This window comes from Lytechinus variegatus, chromosome 13 (assembly GCF_018143015.1).
Source record: "Lytechinus variegatus isolate NC3 chromosome 13, Lvar_3.0, whole genome shotgun sequence".
Lineage (NCBI taxonomy): Eukaryota > Metazoa > Echinodermata > Echinoidea > Temnopleuroida > Toxopneustidae > Lytechinus > Lytechinus variegatus.
The window spans coordinates 4,768,034-4,786,141 of NC_054752.1; the positions used below are offsets into that span (position 1 = coordinate 4,768,034).

General features: G+C 36.6%; 1 long non-coding RNA gene across 1 annotated transcript; it reads right to left on the reverse strand.

Moving 5' to 3' along the window:
- Positions 1-2,478: 2,478 nt before the first annotated feature.
- Positions 2,479-7,197, reverse strand: LOC121426340. The gene is made up of 4 exons (XR_005971596.1): positions 6,984-7,197; positions 4,344-4,599; positions 3,543-3,850; positions 2,479-2,820 (listed from the first exon to the last, which is right to left on the reverse strand). It is a non-coding gene; the product is annotated as an uncharacterized LOC121426340 (long non-coding RNA).
- Positions 7,198-18,108: the final 10,911 nt, after the last annotated feature.

The window sequence follows — 18,108 nt, forward strand, 5'->3', positions numbered from 1 at the left end:
TAATACATTGGTATTATAATACATATTTTCAGTTGTTTTTAACCTACTATTTAACATACAATGCAATTCTATTCAAGGTTTATTAGAAACATGGGTCGCAGCCAAATGGCTGAATTGTTCATGTATACAAAGTAAAAACAATAAAAATACTCATTAAATATTTCAAACATTAAAAAACAGTAACCTTTGTAAAAACTGACATGAGAAATATGTGTATAGGCAAGAATACTTTGGCAAAGAAAATTTATATACATGTACATAAGATAATGAGGAAATAGTAAATTAAAAATAATAAAAATAAAATACGAAAACGTTTGTAAAAGATCAATAAAAATATATGGATATTAAAAAGTTGATTTCCTCATTCATTAAAAAACTTGATATTGCAAGTAGGCTGGTATTGCTTTCAAATGAGCAATGGGTTTATTGATTGGGCATGTCTTTATTCAGGAGATCTATGAAATATGGTATGGGGCTACTGCGAAATCGATTTGTCCTACATTTGTATTGCTGATATCTAGGAGTATGTCGGAGATTGATGGGTAAGTTTTTTGGAGGAGGTAACCAGGTACTGAATGTTGGATATTTGGTTACAGATATTGCAAAATCCAGGCCGAGTTTCTCCCTTTTGTATTCCAGAGTAGGAATTTCACATGATAGGCAAGCACTGGCATAATCTGTGTAGTTTGCCCGGGTAGTTTGGGCCCAACATGATTCTACAAGCTCTTTTTTTAATTTGCTCTAAACTTCTTACATATTTCTTTGTAAGCCCACCATTAAAAACTGGGGTGCAATATTCCATAACAGGACGAATGTAGCCAATGTATACCAATTTCAGATCCGATAGAGACAGCCCATATTGCTTCGAAAGCCTAAACATGTACAACTTCCTGTTACATTTTTTGATGATTTCCATATGTAGGTCCCATTTTAGATTGGATTGGACGATTACACCAAGAATTTTAACAGACTGTTACATGTAATAACTTCTTAATCAATACACTTCAAATCGAACAAGAGTGTTGCTAAGGCGGGCACAAAATATATAATTTGTCAGCTTGCAATCAGAATTTGATCAATTCTAACTGCATATCAATTAAAAACAAATATAGCGCAGGTAAGTTTTGAAATTGTTTAAAATGCTTTGACTTGTCTCTTCTTCCAGATGAATAGTTCTGAACTAATCTAGGATATTTTCAGCTACTAACACCTAATAGATGTTTTGGGTGAATTCTATCTTGATCTTTAAAAGTACATCAAAGGCTGCAAGAACTTTTTTCCCGTATCCTATGGTTGCGCACTTTAAAATTTCACTGTAGCATTTAACCTTCCAGCAAATATTCTGCACATGGATATTGGTACATATACTTGCACATGTTTCTCAAAACTTTTATTACTGACATCGTTTAACCCTATCTAGGCCGGGGTATTTTGGGAGTTCATATGGCCGGGGGGGCCTCCCAGGCCCCCCCCCTAAGATCTCGGCCGTCGACCGCGCGATCGCGCCGAAAATTGGCATGCTGGTTGCCTGGGACATAATCTCCAAGATTGTATAGTAATTTTTTTCGTGCGAGTCGCTATTAAGTGATTATGCTAATTTATGCGTAATTAGTATGCGAAATCATACTTTTTCCTCTAACTCCCTAAATATGGCTCCAAATGTACTAATTTTTGGTATAGAAACTCTTTGTGGTGTTCTTAGCAAGTGTACATGAAAAAAATTGCGATATCAAATCATTTTCTTATGTATTTTATTGTTTTTTGCAATTTCTTATGTATTTCTTTGTTTTTTTTGACCTTTTGTTTTTCATTGTTTTTTCAATGAAATTTGTTGGGGACTCTTCTGTGATCATAAAAAGCATAAAATAAATACATTTAGAGCAGCAAAACTAAAAATAATCATACATTTATGAATTTTGGTTGAAAACACAATTTGCATTGACTTTGTACACGAAATCACGTTTTTGAGCAATTTTCGGTCTGACATGCACTTACATAATGTTGCGTAATTTCGGAACCACGTACCCGGAGGACGCAAAGTTGGTCTCAAAAGTTGCGCAAGACTTGAAAGTAAAAAGTCAGCGAGTGGCGCGGTCAAAAAATTTCGCGCGGCGAAAATATTGCGCGATTTGTTGAGGGGGGGCCTCCGAGGCCCCCCCCCCCGGCCTAGATAGGGTTAATAATTATTGATAAAAAAATAATGAATTTGTCAGATTTGATGGAGAAATACTAAATTTGAAAAATATAATAATTACAAGCAAAAGATAGGGAATCCAATAAACCACCTTTTCTGACTAAGTAATTTTCAGTTGATTATTAACATTAGGCAGTTGATTATTAACATTAGGCCTTTGACCCATTATCCTAATGAAAGTACATGTATTACCCAGGGATCAGATGAAGTGTGAACATAATTGATGCAGAAATAAAGGAATGTGACCAAGTTGAACAAAAACTTGACCTTTTGACCCCAACTTCCTTTTGTAGTGAGTACCTCAGTAAATACTGAAAACATAATGAATGAAAAGTTTCACCATGTCCAATTTGTAGAACTTTTTCCTAGATAATGTTACAAGTAGTCCCTGTTTTTTAACTATATGTGAACTTGAGGTTTACTGTGTTTGTAGCAAAACTGGCCTCCTAAAAACATTCACAGGACATGTTAACTACAATAAAGGCCAGTAGAAGTAGAACAAGAAGCTCTTGAAAAAGCTGGAATCACACTTGAAGCAGCTAAACATTCATTCGTGGAAAGAGCCTCCAGTTTCATTGTTTGGAAGAAGCGTCAGGAAGATGGTCACGTCGAAATCAACAAGATACCTGGAACAGTAAGTAACGCAAATTCTTAGCACTGTGAATTAAATGAGAGAATTATCTTAATTCAAAGCTCATCACCTGTACAAATGCAACATACTACTTGTTTATTTCTTTGAAATATAGATAAAACATAATTTTTTTAAAGAATGGTTTACAAGTATAAATGTTGATCTACTTATAGTTGGAAAAAAATATATATCCCCTTCCTTATGATATCCAAATCACTTTGATTTCTCATCTTCAAGCATTTTCTTCCATATTGACTAATTTTTACATTTAAAATAATAGTAACTGTGATAGAAATTGACACAATATTCAGAAAGTAGTATGTTTCACCCTTTTACTTTCCTTTTCTTATCCCCTTTTCTTTGTGGTGAAAATTTTGGGAGCCATGAACCCAATGTGTACATGCAAGTGAGTGGGGGCATTTTCTTTCAACCTGTATAGTGGCAGATGAATTTAAAAGCACCAAATTTGAATTGCGGGGGGGGGGGGGGTCTTCTAATGAATGGCCATCAAAATATTAAATTAAAATTGTTATGTATATATGCTTTATAGCTTATACATGTGAAGAAAGCTTCTTCTTGTTTAATAGTCATTCAAAGAGATTTACATAACAAGATGCAGCAAAGACATTGGCCATGATGAATGATGGGCACCTTAATTGGTCCACAGTACAGACAGATGAATATGTAATTTTCACTGAGAATTAATGTCGTACTGACCTCACTGTCTTTATTATCTCCGTTCTTCTTATCAATGGATAACCACTGAAGACCTGGCTCAAGATCTCTGGCAGTGCATGGCTCCTTGGGTGGGGGGGGGGGGGGGGCTGACCAACAGGAATTGCATCGTCTGATCTTCACAGTCAAAGGTAGTGTCCCATCACTGCTATAGCCCCATTCCTGCATAAGATTTTGCATATGTTGCAATTGCATTCTGTAGGTAATCAAGAAATGACCAGGTTTGCCAATCCTCACTTGAACCATGGACAGTCAACAGTGATTCACTAGGTCCAGAGCAGAGTCACAGACTGGAGGTGGTTATACAACAGAAACAGAAAGAAAAGTTAGCACCAGAATATTGCTTTATTTTGAATAGTTTTAATGATCATAAAGAATGTGAAATCAATAAATTCATCTCAAGGACATTGCCACAAAGGATTATTCATGATCATTTGCACCTTTAAATGACAATAGATATTATAATCTGCCACCAGATTCATGATTAAATTCATCAAAAGTGAGAATAATATATACAATCATAAATCTTTCCTGGAGACAGAATAATGCATTGGATTTGTACTAAAACAAGTTTTTGAGCAAATTTTGATCTGATATGCACTTGCATAATTGTATTATTTGTTTTTAAACTGTGCCAATTGTCACCAATGTGGCCTCAAATTTTGCATTACCAGAAGACTCAAACGAAAAAGAGTAATAGAAATATCTTTAAACATGTTGAGGGAGGCCAGCCTTTTTTTTCATAGCTAAAGCTATTAATTGGCAGAAATCATCAAAACCTACCCTTATGTTCATGTTCCATCATCTTTCCACAGGAATGGATTTCTCACAACTCACGATGGGGCAATTCCTGAAGAAGAGGTGTGGATTAAGTTTGGGGGAAATCATGGTGGACAGGTGGAGGCTCATTTAAGTTGGTGATACAGAGGTCTGCAATGTGGAAAACACAATGCCTCATAGAAATCCTTGTTTGTTGGATGCTATGAAGGTTCCTTCCATCTCATTGCTTCAGAAAATGACTCATTCCATCACCAAGCAACTGACAAATGAAGAAGATTAAATGTAGAAGTCAGGATATTGGAGATATAAATTTCAAATTATTCTATTTTGTAACATCACAGATGTGTAGATTACTAATATTGTGTGATATAATTTTTCAATTTTTTATATAAAAAGTAAAATAGCTGGCAGTTGTTTTAGATGTTTATTTTATCTGATGTAATATAGGTATGATTTAGATTTAACCTCTGATGTAACATACAAATTTTTTCCTTCAATTTTTGAGACTAGGGGAACTAGTTGAAAGGATACATAAAATAAAAAAACCTATAAATATATTGGTAATAATGTCATTTTCATGTGAGAAATTAGATTTTTCAGATTATGTTGGTGATATTAGTTAAATATGACGTATCAACACTCAAATCAACAAAAGAAGAAATTCTTTGAATACCTGTTTCACCAGAGAACAACTATCATGATGATAAAAAAGACGAACAGAATTTATGCTAATCTTCCCTGTACAAAATGTGCACACAGAAGACATGTTATATTAAAGATAAAAGGATCTTTGAAAAATGAAAGTCATCTTATGATGAAATTTAGTAAACAAGAAATGCCACCAAAGAAGCACGTGCGGAGATAAACTATCATGTATGAACTATAATAATAAATGTATATTTTGGTCTGATACAATAGAAAATTAAAATTTAGGGCCTACCTGACCTATGTGTGTATAGTTTGTTGTGAATAAATGTAGCAATGTGTGTTATTGATAGATTCATTGAAACTAAAAGATTGAGAAAACAAAGAAATAAAAAAACACAAAATCCTTTATTTCAGACCCAATCCCCCGGACCCACCGTATAGACTCTATGAAGTACAGCATATTTTTAATGCAATACCCCCCCATGTATCTGAAAAAACCTCAAGCAGAATGTAACCCTAAAAAAAAACAATTAAAAAATCTAAAGAAATAAAAAAACACAAAATCCTTCATTTCAAACCCAATCCCCGGACCCACCGTATAGACTCTATGCAGTACAGCATATTTTTAATGCAATACCCCCCCCCCATGTATCTGGAAAAACCTCAAACCTCAAGCAGAATCTAACCCACCCTAAAAAAATCAATTGAAAAATCTAGAATGTATAGGGCCTACTCGTACTACCACTTAGCCTAGAGGACTCAGTGATATTTTTTATGATTTTGATATTGTCATTTGATCAAGTGGCAATATCAAAATCATAAAAAATATGATCACTGAGTCCTCTAGGCTAACTAGCAGTAGCACTGCTGGCCTTGAATCTAGTCACTAGTGCGGTGTAGTCAATGTAGCCGCAGTATCACAGATATGGGTAACACTGACTGTAAATTTGTATGCAAAAAAAAAACAAATGGCCAAAAATATTGCAAGTGTTGTCATGATTGTGAAAATAAGAGTCTAGACCAAGACTGTGAAATACCCTTTTTTACGAGTCAAAGTTAGCACTCGGCAGCATTAGGCGCAGCCAAATCATTACATGTACAGCAAATGCACTCTCAGTCTCACTCAGGCAGTCTGGCTCAGCTAGCTCTGCCTTAACCCAGGGAGCGCCGGCCCGCCGGCGCCCAGGAGCTCATGTATTGACCCATACTCATGGGACAAGGGTAGATTATGGTCAAAATATCTAGCAAGATAAATTATGAAAACAGAAATTATGCACTTACCACGATTACGGTATATGGATGAAGGTCTAACAAGTGGCAATTCATAACAAAAATGGCTGATCGAGACGGGGGTAGGAGAAAACTTTTCGTTTTTTTGAGGTTCCAGTCTGTGCCCAGATGTCTGAAAAACTGCCACTCGTTAGACCATCATCCATATAATCGTGGTTAGTGCATAATTTCTGTTTTCATAATTCATCTTGCTAGATATTTTGACCATAATCTACCCTTGTAGACCATTGAGTATGGTCAATTACACGGTAAGCTCCTGGGCGGGCTCCCGCCCGCGACGCGGACGGGAGTTCCCTGGGTTAGCTCTGCCTCAGGCTCAGCTCACGAAGCGCAGCTGAGCTGCTGTGTACATGAGCGGTGTCTGACCACACAGCCAGGCGGCCCGCGACCCGGCCCTGCCCGGCTTCACCCGAGGTAGCGGCGCCCACATCCTGTACAAACAGAATGTGCTGTATCGAAAAATGAACCTAAAGTAAATTCTAATGTTGGGTCGCACGAAAAATTGCGCCAGATGAATCTTCAGTGCAATGAAAACAAAACTAAAATAAATACGAAATGCTGACAAACCGGACTTTTTATATTTTGGACTTTATAAAGTTCCATAATTAGGTCCAGATTTGCGAGTTAACATTGGATTATGCAAACGCAAACATCATCACAAAATGGAAAAAAACAGAAAACGTATAATCCCATTGCCATACTTACGACTTCAAACATGGAAAAAAATGTTTCCTCCACGGAATTCTTGCGAAATAAATAAACTGTTGGGGACAGACAGAGAGAGTTGGTCGTGTCAGCACCTAATGCCACAACATTCGCCAAAGATTTGTTCATCGCCCCTGTAGAGATCGCAGCACAACAACGTTAAATGCATATGCGCACTTGGGCCGCGAGGGGGCGCCAAGCTTATTTTCACTATGAAACAGATATCATAGACTGACTCCCTTCAGCAGCTATGATCATTCCATCCTGATCGATTGCAACGCGCACCCCTACACCGGTACGTGTCGTGTTCCTTGGTATTGTGACGTCATTGATTTGATTCCAATGTCTGTCGTATACACTGATGCACCCAGGTAGACTGTCTCCTGTACAACTGTTGATGAATCTACCACATACTATCTTATCGTCATTCAGCGTTGCACATGAGTATATAATGGACGTATCACTACCGTTGATCACTCTCTGTGTGGATTTACTGTTCAAATCTAACATGTAGGTGTGTCCATCAATCTTCCAATCTGTGATAATCACCTTTTCTTCATCTATACATCCAACAATGCCCGGGTATTTGATTTTATCTCTGACATTGATTGTATCAATGAGCTTCCACTCTCCATCATACCCATCAATTCTTCCATCATACTTCTCTCTCCCAACACCCTTCACAAACCTCACACCTGATACAACACGATTCATTTCTTTCACCTCACCCTCATTCAGTTGCTTCTTTAGTTCCTCACTCACTGATGCATGCACACGATGTCCATCTATGACAATATTTGTATCGTCTTCGAGAAGTCTGTCCAGTGTCTCTTTTGCTTTCTCTGCTGATTTGGTGTCGTCTTGCCATGATTTTTCAAGCTCTCCAATCTTTCTCTCGATCTCTTGAGCGATGTTCTGAATGTCATTCTGAAGAATGCGCTGTTTATCAATTATCGGTTTTCGTCTCTTCTCTGCGTTTAAACGATTTTCATTTTGTCGCTCCTCTCTCTTCGCGTTGTTCTGATTAATTTTATCCTGGAGCTTCCGAATATTCTCTTGATGCTGTTCATTTTCCCTATCAACTTCCATGTCGATTTTTTCAGCATCTTCTTTTTCCTTGGCTCTGTCTCTTTCGATCTCCTCTTCGATTTCGGAATCAACCTCATTCTGAATAGTTTTCAAATGTTCGTCTGGGACTTGTTTACACTGATGAATCTCAATCCCATAAACTCGTAATACCTCCAATTTGTCCATCACTGCTTTCTGAAGGATGCTGAGCTTTGCTTTGTTTTCCTGTAGTGCGTCTTCTATAGTCAGCCGTACGCAAGGTTTTTCGTGATGAGCTGTAAATGCATCGGAATAACATAATGCTACGTTATGTGTTCTGCAGTACAAACGTATTAATTCGTCATGTTCCTTACAGAAGAGATTAGGTACACCTCTTCGTGCTATTCCGATGCATTCTTTTTTCAATGCGCAGTCATGACAGAGCTTCTTCTTTTCCTTCACATAGAACGTGACGTCAGTACTCGACTCGCAGTCGGCTTCTTCACAAACAGCGCCCTCTTCATCTGAGCTGAGTTTAGACGCCATCGTGAAAATAATTTAAAGGGGGTTAAGGTGGGGAGCTGTAAGGGCAGAAAGAGAAATGGGATTGAGGGCGATTGGCATAGGGAATCTCACAATGTTAATTTATCAGATAATGTTATTTTATACATTGCAATAGGGAAAACCGCAAGAGAGAGAGAGAGAGAGCTACATAGAGAAAAAGAGGGAGAGAAAGAAAGAGGGGAAAGAGGACACATTGTAGGCTATGGTATTAGGAGTGCTCTTCACTTATCTTACCCTTGAAGGCTCAATTACATCTGTCCCAATATTTTCCTTTTACATATACCTTCTTCATATTCTCACAAAAAAAAACATACAAATGTGGCCATAATCACGCACTGGTTAAAATTCATGTTTAAACAATCTCATTTCCGTGTTCACAAATCCACATAAATCCTTCCACCAAAAACACAATACTAATGTTCAACTTACACTAATGTGATGTTCCTGTCTTCGTACGTCAAAGTTTTAGCTGACTTGAAAAAAAATCCGATAATTGACAACTTTTTGTCGAAAAAAGCTACTTCAAATGTTAAACTTGTAAGTAGATCTTTGAACCAATATGTAGTCCAGTTGTTCCTATGAACTTATCTAGTAACGTGTAGAATCGCTGCAAGCTCACTGAATCATTTGACATGCTTGAAAGCACATTTTGAAAAAGTATGCCATGAGCAAAGAAATAAACGAGACACTGCTGCACTTCATGAATAAAATAATAATGAAATGAAAACTAGATTACAACATTCAAGGTACGTTGTTTATCAGTAAAGAAATGTATGAAATATTTTGATGATTGTCTTTAGCAGTATAGCTTCACCACCATGACAGTCACATTGAAAATGCATTTTGTTTTATTTATTAATTTTTCCGTTTTAGCCCACACAATTTAACCATGTACTCGAGCCAAGGTAGCAAAGAAACATGAATCTTTTTCTTTTTATTTTCTAATGACCAGTGCTTCTTTAATTTAGGTTACCATCGATGACTTGGTAATTGAAATAGTTTTTCCAGGGCGTAATCTTTCTCTGTCTTGCCTGGATAGGTCCCTTTAGTTTCCTTTTTGTCCCAGGCAGGGATCCAATAGTTTTGACCAGCTGCTTTGGATTTTTCTGGACAAGGGTATGTGTTCAGTAGCTTTTTTGGCACACATCCTCTCCTTACTTTGGTGGGCACACAGTCCGTGCAGTTTTTTTTTCGAGCCAGCCAGAATAAAATTCATTACATTTTACTTACCTGTTAAAAGCTTACCTCCGAGCAGCTATATTTTCCTGATATTTGAGCTGCTAAATTTTACTACCTCCATGAGGTTAGAATACATAAAACCAATATTAAGCCCGTTTTGCTGAACTTATCGGTGAGTGAAGAAACGACGTATCATTCTCTTTTTTATTTAAAAAAAATGACATGTTAAAGATGATAAGATGTCAGATATATTGTGAAAGTTTTGTGGAAGATTAACATGACTTTTCATTCTCTTTTTTTATTGAAAAATGACATGTTAAAGATGATATTATGTCAGATATACATTGTATTGTGAAAGTTTTGTGGAAGATTAGCATGCATTTCCTATATTGGTATAAACTTATGTAATTCTGAAAATATATTTTGATGCTGATGCTAGTAGGTAGTTAAAAGTTTGAACAGTGAAATGAATAAATGTTTGTAATCATGATAGTAAATTCAGAGAAGTTTGAATTTGGATGTTTGTGTGATTGAATATTGATTTAGATATCTGCAATTGAAAAACAAAATTGTTTTAGATTTTAGAATACATTGTCGAAAGGTTATCGTTTTATTTCAATTTATAGATGGTACCGAGGTGGGACGTGTTTCCCCGCAGACTAAATGGCCACTGGAGCCGAGAGGAGTCGAATGTCGCCGGAGGATGTCGAGATTCGCCGCTAGTCACCGAGAGTAACCGAACACAAGTTTGCAAGACATACGGTCGGCTATGATGACGTATAGGCCTACGATTTGATGTCGAACTGAAGACATGTTGGATAGAACAATGTACACTGAAAAGATATATATTTTCTGAGGGACAAAATAGTTCAGCGATTTGGATACTGATTTTTTTAATAGACGGTGAGAATTTTCAATTGATATTGTTCGTTTTGTTTTAGTCCTTGACTGATGTTGCAAATTGTCGGTTGATTTTTTTATGATGGATCAGTACAAGATCTTCAGGTGATGTTTGTTCTGAGATGAGTTAAATGATGAGAAAAATAAATAATGATAATAAAGATAAGAAAATAGTTTTAGGAAAACGTTGATGATACAAGAAGTGAAGTTGATGTTATATCTAAAGTTATGGTGTTCGATTGTAAAAGGGCAAACTGGAAATGCAAAAGTAAGTGGAAATGATCTGATATCTATCGATATGTGGTTAGTGTCGAAGAAGTTATTCTGAATATTGAGTAAATTATATTCCACTATTATTTAGTTGGTTATGAGTGGATCAGTACAGGATCCTTCATGAGGAAGAAGTTGTGATCTGGAAATACAAACCAAGATCTTTTCTATGATGTAGTGGAAATAAAAAAAATGAAACGTTGAAATAGGTCGAACAAAGGATCATTTAGTTGTGAAGAATTGTATTTATTTGGGTGTCTCGAGACAGGATTAATTTGAAGTTGGAACGAGTAATAGAGTTGAGAACTTACAATGCATTTTGTTTTCTCATGGTCTAAATTGGAAAGAAACATTTGTTTATTTCTAATTTTGCAAACAAATCAAATTCCACTGGAATAAATTGTACATAGTCTGATATTGAATGGCACAAGTTTGGCTGAGTCTTATTTGAGTATATCCATGTGACAATGACTGCCATGCATGTTTGGTTTGTTGTCTTGTCTGTTTCGATTTGTTTTTAGGCCATCTCTCTTTGGGTCATTTGGCTCATCCAATGAGTATAAATTTCTCTCAAATACAATCTTTAACTGTTTACAAAAAGCTGAATTATGTTGATACATAACGGACATAATTATATCAAGTATCATTTTAACGAGAGTGAGGTAAAAGGACTGAGTTGACTTGATTATTCGGGAATATATCCAAACCAATAACATTGCATAAGTAACTTACTGACTGAACATTAAAATGGCATGTAAGTATATGTCTAGTGCTTCAACATAAACTTTTAGAGTACCTTTAAACCATGTCTAATAGCTCCATGTTCAAACCAACAAACGGTCTTGGATCGTGCTGCAAACCTAGCACGAGTTGCAAATTACTCGTTCCAACGTTTTCAAGGCATGCAATGGATTAGCCCGTGGTACGTACTATCATGACTATGTTTGCGTTTAAACGCAAGTCAAAAATCAGTTGCAGGTCCAAAATGCGTGCTTTTGATTGGTTGAAAAACAAGTTGCGCATGATTTTTAGAGTTGCGATTGATTGCAACTCTTTCTGCAACGGACCCATGTACGCGTTAGTCTGTTGCAGCGACACCAACAAGAAGGGCCCCAATAAGAGCCGCCGAGTGTTTGGGGTGCATTCGGTAGGCATGGTAGGTCTCTCTCCCCTTACGCCCCAGGACCAAAATCCAGTTAAAACCAATTAAAGCAAAACCAACTGAAACCAGTTGGCCAACTGGTTTCAATAGGGAAATTGGAACAACTGGTTCCAGTTGAAAACCTGGGGCGTTTCATGAAAGGACATGTCAGACGTTTTATCCGACAAGTCCCATGTTATCCGACAGTTACCATAGGAACAGTGCCTTTCAGCCAATCAAAATCACGAAAGATTTCAGATCTGACAACTTGCCGGATGAAAATGTTGATGAAACGCTCCCTAGTTTCCAATTGGTTCCAGTTAAAACCAACTGGGCAACTGGAACCAGTAGGCAATTGGTTTTAATTGGTTCCAGTTGTTCCAATTTCCCTATTTAAACCAGTTGAATCCAATTGGAGGCAACTGGTTTCCAATTGGTTCCAGTTGAAACGAATTGGAGGCAACTGGTTTTCAACTGGAACCAGTTAAAACCAATTGGTTTCCAACTGGATCCAATTGGAACTTCCACTTGGAATGAACTTAACTACATGTAGTTACAAATTAATTAGCATTTGCACTAACCATTGCTAATATAACCATAACATAGAAGCAGTGTTATATGTTTTTTAATACCAATGTAAATGGCATTGATAAAATACAGACTGTCATATGTATACATTTATATTGAAGATCTTCAAATACATGTATTTTTATTTGATGTAATTTGGTAACAGTTAGTGGTGTACTAATTATCTTTTAATTTGTTGTAATTATGTAATCTATAACATTTATGAACATGGTTTTCCCTGCTAAGTATTCTAAACACTTATCTGAAAAGAGTGTGGTACTTGAAATTGAAAAAAAATAAATAGATACCTTTTAAATGACGATAAATCTCACAAAACATTAATCTGTGTAGACTGGCAGATAATATGCAAATTAACTGGTTTCAATTGGATAACTGGAGAATTTCCAATTGAAAACCAATTGGAAATCATATCCAGTTACCCATCTGGATCCAGTTAGGATTTCCAGTTCCCCAACTGGTTCCAGTATTATTTCCAGTTACCCAACTGGTTCCAATTAGAATTCATTCCAGTTACCCAACTGGTTCCAGTTAGGATTTCCAGTTACCTAACTGCATGGTTTAGGATTTCCAGTTACCCAACTGGTTCCAGTTAGTATTCCCAATTGCCCAACTGGTCCCAGTTAGGATCTTAGGATTTCCAGTTACCCAACTGGCTCCAGTTAGAAATCATTTCCAGTTGGAAGTCATTTCCAGCTACCCAACTGGTTCCAGTTGCCCAACTGGTTCCAGTTAGGATGTCCAGTTGCCAAACTGGTTTCAATTGGTTTCAACTTGTTAAATTCCAGTTAAAACCAATTGAAACCAGTTGGAAATCCAACTGGTTTCAATTGGATTTTGGTCCTGGGGCTCTTCTTTCTTCCCTTCACTCTCCTCTTTTACATTTATTTCCGACCATTGACACAGACTGCCTATGAATGTATGCAGATATCCGAAATCAAATCTACTTCAAAATAACATCACACTTGATCGAAGGCAATAAATCGAGCTTGCAAAGTTTACCTTATTACGTTTATACCGTGTTTGACAAAGTTCATCCCAGGCTTTTTGTTCAAATAATATCCAAACATTAAATTAGTCATGGTTGTCGATGTACATTTACCGGTGAGGGTGCATGTGTGTGCGGGGGTGGGGTGGGGGTGCTGTTAATCAATGGTATATTTTCTTAAGCTCTTGAGAAAGCGAAACGACCTACCCGGAAATTACAATAGCGTCTTGAAGTAAAACCAGACAGATTACATTCGTAATTTGTTAAATTTCAAATAGAAGATTACCGATAAAGGTTTCGCGAATACACATTAAGACTTACAATTTCAAAAATAAATGCGCCACCCACATCCACACACCCTCGCACAAACACACGGACTGTATTTTTGTCACTCGTCATCTTACTATAATGCAACGATTTATAATGTCAGAAAATAGGTCTGCCATTATATTCATTAAAGGACAAGTCCACCCCAACAAAAAGTTGATTTGAATAAAAGGAGGAAAATGCAACAAGCATATCACTGAAAATTTCATCGAAATCGGATTCAAACTAAAAATTATATAATATTTTGAAGTTTTGCTTAATTTCTCAAAACAGTTATGTGCACATCCTGGACGGTATGCAAATGACGGAACTGATGACATCACTCATTCACTATTTCTATTGTATTTTATTATATTAAATATGACATATTCTCATTTTCTCTTCATTGCCCTGTGAAACAAAGTTTTATTTCTCCCTGAATATGTGGAATTACCATTGATTAACATTTTATGGTTCAGTCAAGTTGGTCCTTTTGTCAAATCGGTAAAAATGTAAATATTGTATAGTTCAAACAATAAAAAAAGAAATAGGGAGTGAGGGACACTCTATCGATTGTCTACTAGGCATGTTACTAAATTGTGCAAATAACCATTTTTTGAAAAATTAGCAAAAATTTAAAATGTAACTTTCTTATTTTACATCAATTTTGATGAAATTTTCTGCATTGTGCTTATCTGATTTTTCTGTATTTATTAAACATTTTCTGAGATGGACTTGACCTCTGATTTTTAAAATCTACATAATAATCTCAATCCCGACAGATCCATTTCCTATTTTTCTCTCTCTCTTCATCTCTCTCAGCCTCTCTTTTTTCAATCATGTATTATTAGTAGTAAATAGTAATAATAAAAATACATTTCTCGCTGTTTAGTTCCATTCTCTTTTTTTTCGTTTTCAGTCACCTTGACCTTTCACCCCTCTCACCCTTTCTCTCTCTCATCATTCTCTGAAGTCATTCACTTTGTTTTTACTCTTGAAATAACGAGACTGTGCGGCTTCTAATATATAAAATGAGTGCTTTTCTTGAAACATTAAAATCATTGAAGCATGAATAGAATAAACATCCTGGAATGCGTGTTTTGATTTTTCCCTATACAGCGCGTCCCAGAAAAAACGAAACCGAGATTTAGTGATGATTTATCATGACTTAATCATAAATAAAATAGACAAATGACCTATCAATGTAAAGCTTAGAATCTCCTCTTTCATCTGGTATTACTTAGATTATTTCTCATTCACGCATGAGTGAGCAAAAACAATTTGAAAAGAGGATACCAGAAAGTCACTTGGCGGGCCGTATCTGTGTTTTAAAAAGAAAACCACATTTTTAAAAAGTTCAATATCTGCTCTTTAATTTGATACCTCAATTACAGAAAATGGTCAAGAAATAACAAAGTTCTGGTTATTTGAAATAAGGCTTGAATTTCAATAACTTCAGAAAATGAAGAGGTTTTACAGGCTAGCGTTCAAAATCACTGGACACTCCGTTTTGTTAACGATCAGCCATGGATGAAGTCTTTTGTTACCGTGCGATAGCTTCTGTGGGAAACCGGTGAAAACAAGTTTATTTAATGAAATTAGGGAAAGCATTATTTTGAGGGATCATAACTTTTTTAATTCTCGACCATTTTCTGTGATTGAGGTATCAAAGAAAAGAGCAGATATTGAACTTTTTAGTCATGTGATTTTCTTTTTGAAATTCAGATACCCCCCGCCAAGTGAGTTTTTGGCATCCTCTCTTCGAATTGTTTTTACTCACTCATGCGTGAATGAGGAATAATCTAAGTAATACCAGATGAAAGAGGAGATTCTAAGCTTTACATTGATAGGTCATTTGTCTATTTTATTTATGATTAAGTTATGATAAATCATCGCTAAATCTCGGTTTCGTTTTTTTCTGAGACGCACTGTACAAACATTACTCACGTCATTGGCGATATTATTTCAGATAATAGGCTTGACTTTGACACAGTACTGCATGTAGAATCATTATATAGCTGTCCCAAAATGTACGGTGAGTTTTCATGTTTTTTGGCTTCCGCTATTGTATACGAAATTCATGAAAGCAAGAGGGGTTCACACATGGCCCTTGGAAGCGGGGGTGCTGGGGGATTTTCACAGAGGGTGCTGCGTGTATAATTTTCCATAGGCAGCACCCCCTGGAATTCTGGTAGGTGTGTAAAATAGAAAAAAATTTATGTAAAAAGACAAACACTTTGTATTGACCCCCCCCCCCTTTTTTTTAGTCTCACCTGCATATCAGAGTGAGACTATAGGCGCCGCTTTTCCGACGGCGGCGTCAACATCATATCTTAACCTAAATCTAAGTTTTTGAAATGCCAGCATAACTTAGAAAGTATATAAACCTAGTTCATGAAACTTGGCCATAAGATTAATCAAGTAATACTGAATACTGAAGTTTCATGTCACATAACTAAGGTCAAAGGTCATTTATGGTCAATGAACTTAGACCATGTTGGGGGAATCAACATCAAAATCTTAACCTGAGGTAAAGTTTTTGAAATGTCATCATAACTTAGAAAATATATAGACCTAGTTCATGAAACTTGGACATATTAAGGTTCATCAAGTATCACTGAACATTCTGCATGAGTCCACGTCACATGACCAAGGTCAAAAGTCATTTAGGGTCAATGAACTTTGGCCGAGTTTGGGGTATCTGTTGAATGACCATCATATTAAACTTTGAAAGTTTATGGATCTGATTCATGAAACTTGAACATAATAGTAAGAAAGTTTCACTGAACATCCTGTGCAAGTTTCAGGTCACATGATCAAGGTGAAATGTCATATAGGGTCAATAAACTTCGGCCAAATTGGGGGTATTTGTTGAATTATCATCATAACTTTAAAAGTATGTTGGTCTAGTTCATAAAACTTGGACATAAGAGTAATCAAGTATCATTGAACACCTGTGCGCATTTTAGGTCACATGACCAAGGTCAAAGGTCAATAAACTTTGGCCATAATGGGAATATCTGTTGAATTACCAACATAACTTTGAAAGTTAATGGATCTGACTCATGAAACTTGGACATACGAATTATCTAGTATCAATGAACATCCTGTGCGAGTTTCAGGTCACATGATCAAGGTCAAAGGTCGTGTAAAGTCATTGAACTTTGGCCACGTTGGGGGTATTTGTTGAATTACCATCATATCTCTGTAAGTGTATTGGTCTAATTCATAAAACGTGAAAATAAGAGTAACCAAGTATCACTGTACATCTTGTGCGAGTTATAGTAGTTTTTAAAGTCAGCACTGATCTATATTGAATCGCGTGATGCAGGTGAGAGTGCCAGAGGCATTCCACTTGTTTTGTTGGTTTTTTTTTTTGGCTTGTCAATTTTCTTGGGACCAAAACGACCTTTGCCGATTTCGAGAAAAAAAATCTGGTTTTTTTTTTACTTGTCTAATTTACTTACTCAGCACCCCTTCCCATAAAAACATTCCCAGTGCCCTGATTTTACACGCTCGCATTTTGCGTCATTTGAATACTTTACAATGCCAAATTGTATTTGACACTAGAATCATCTTCCGTTCACATGGCTCAGAAGGATTCGGGAATTCTGCGGCTTCACGATTCGCACCGATAAGAAGAGGTGTGGCTTATTTTTGGCACTCCGTCAATCACTCGTGAATCGCTAAAATTTGTCAACAGAGCAGAAAATGGGTTTTCTGCGGAAGTGGTTGACAGGTCAACGTAAGCTCCGCCCCCAGAATTAAGTTTTGGAATCAAAGCATCATTTCGCTCCGTCATTCTTGAATGTCATCACTGGAAAACACCTCGATACCATCATGTGATTTGCGCATTTCAATTTACGCTGTTTTGCATTCACACGCTCAAACTGCGTCATTCGATTAATCAATGGAATGACGCAACACTAGAATGACGCAGAATGCGAGCGTGTGAATCCCCTCCAAGAACCATAAGCAATGGATCACAGTGGCACATAATCAAGTTGCAAAGCGTTTTAGACTTCAATGTTCTATCACTAGTCCGTATCCAGGCACGGAAGGGGGGGGGGGGGGTGGGTGACAGGCATAGGGGAACGACTTAAAGTTTCATTCATACAAATAATTATTTCCATGCCTAGGCCTAT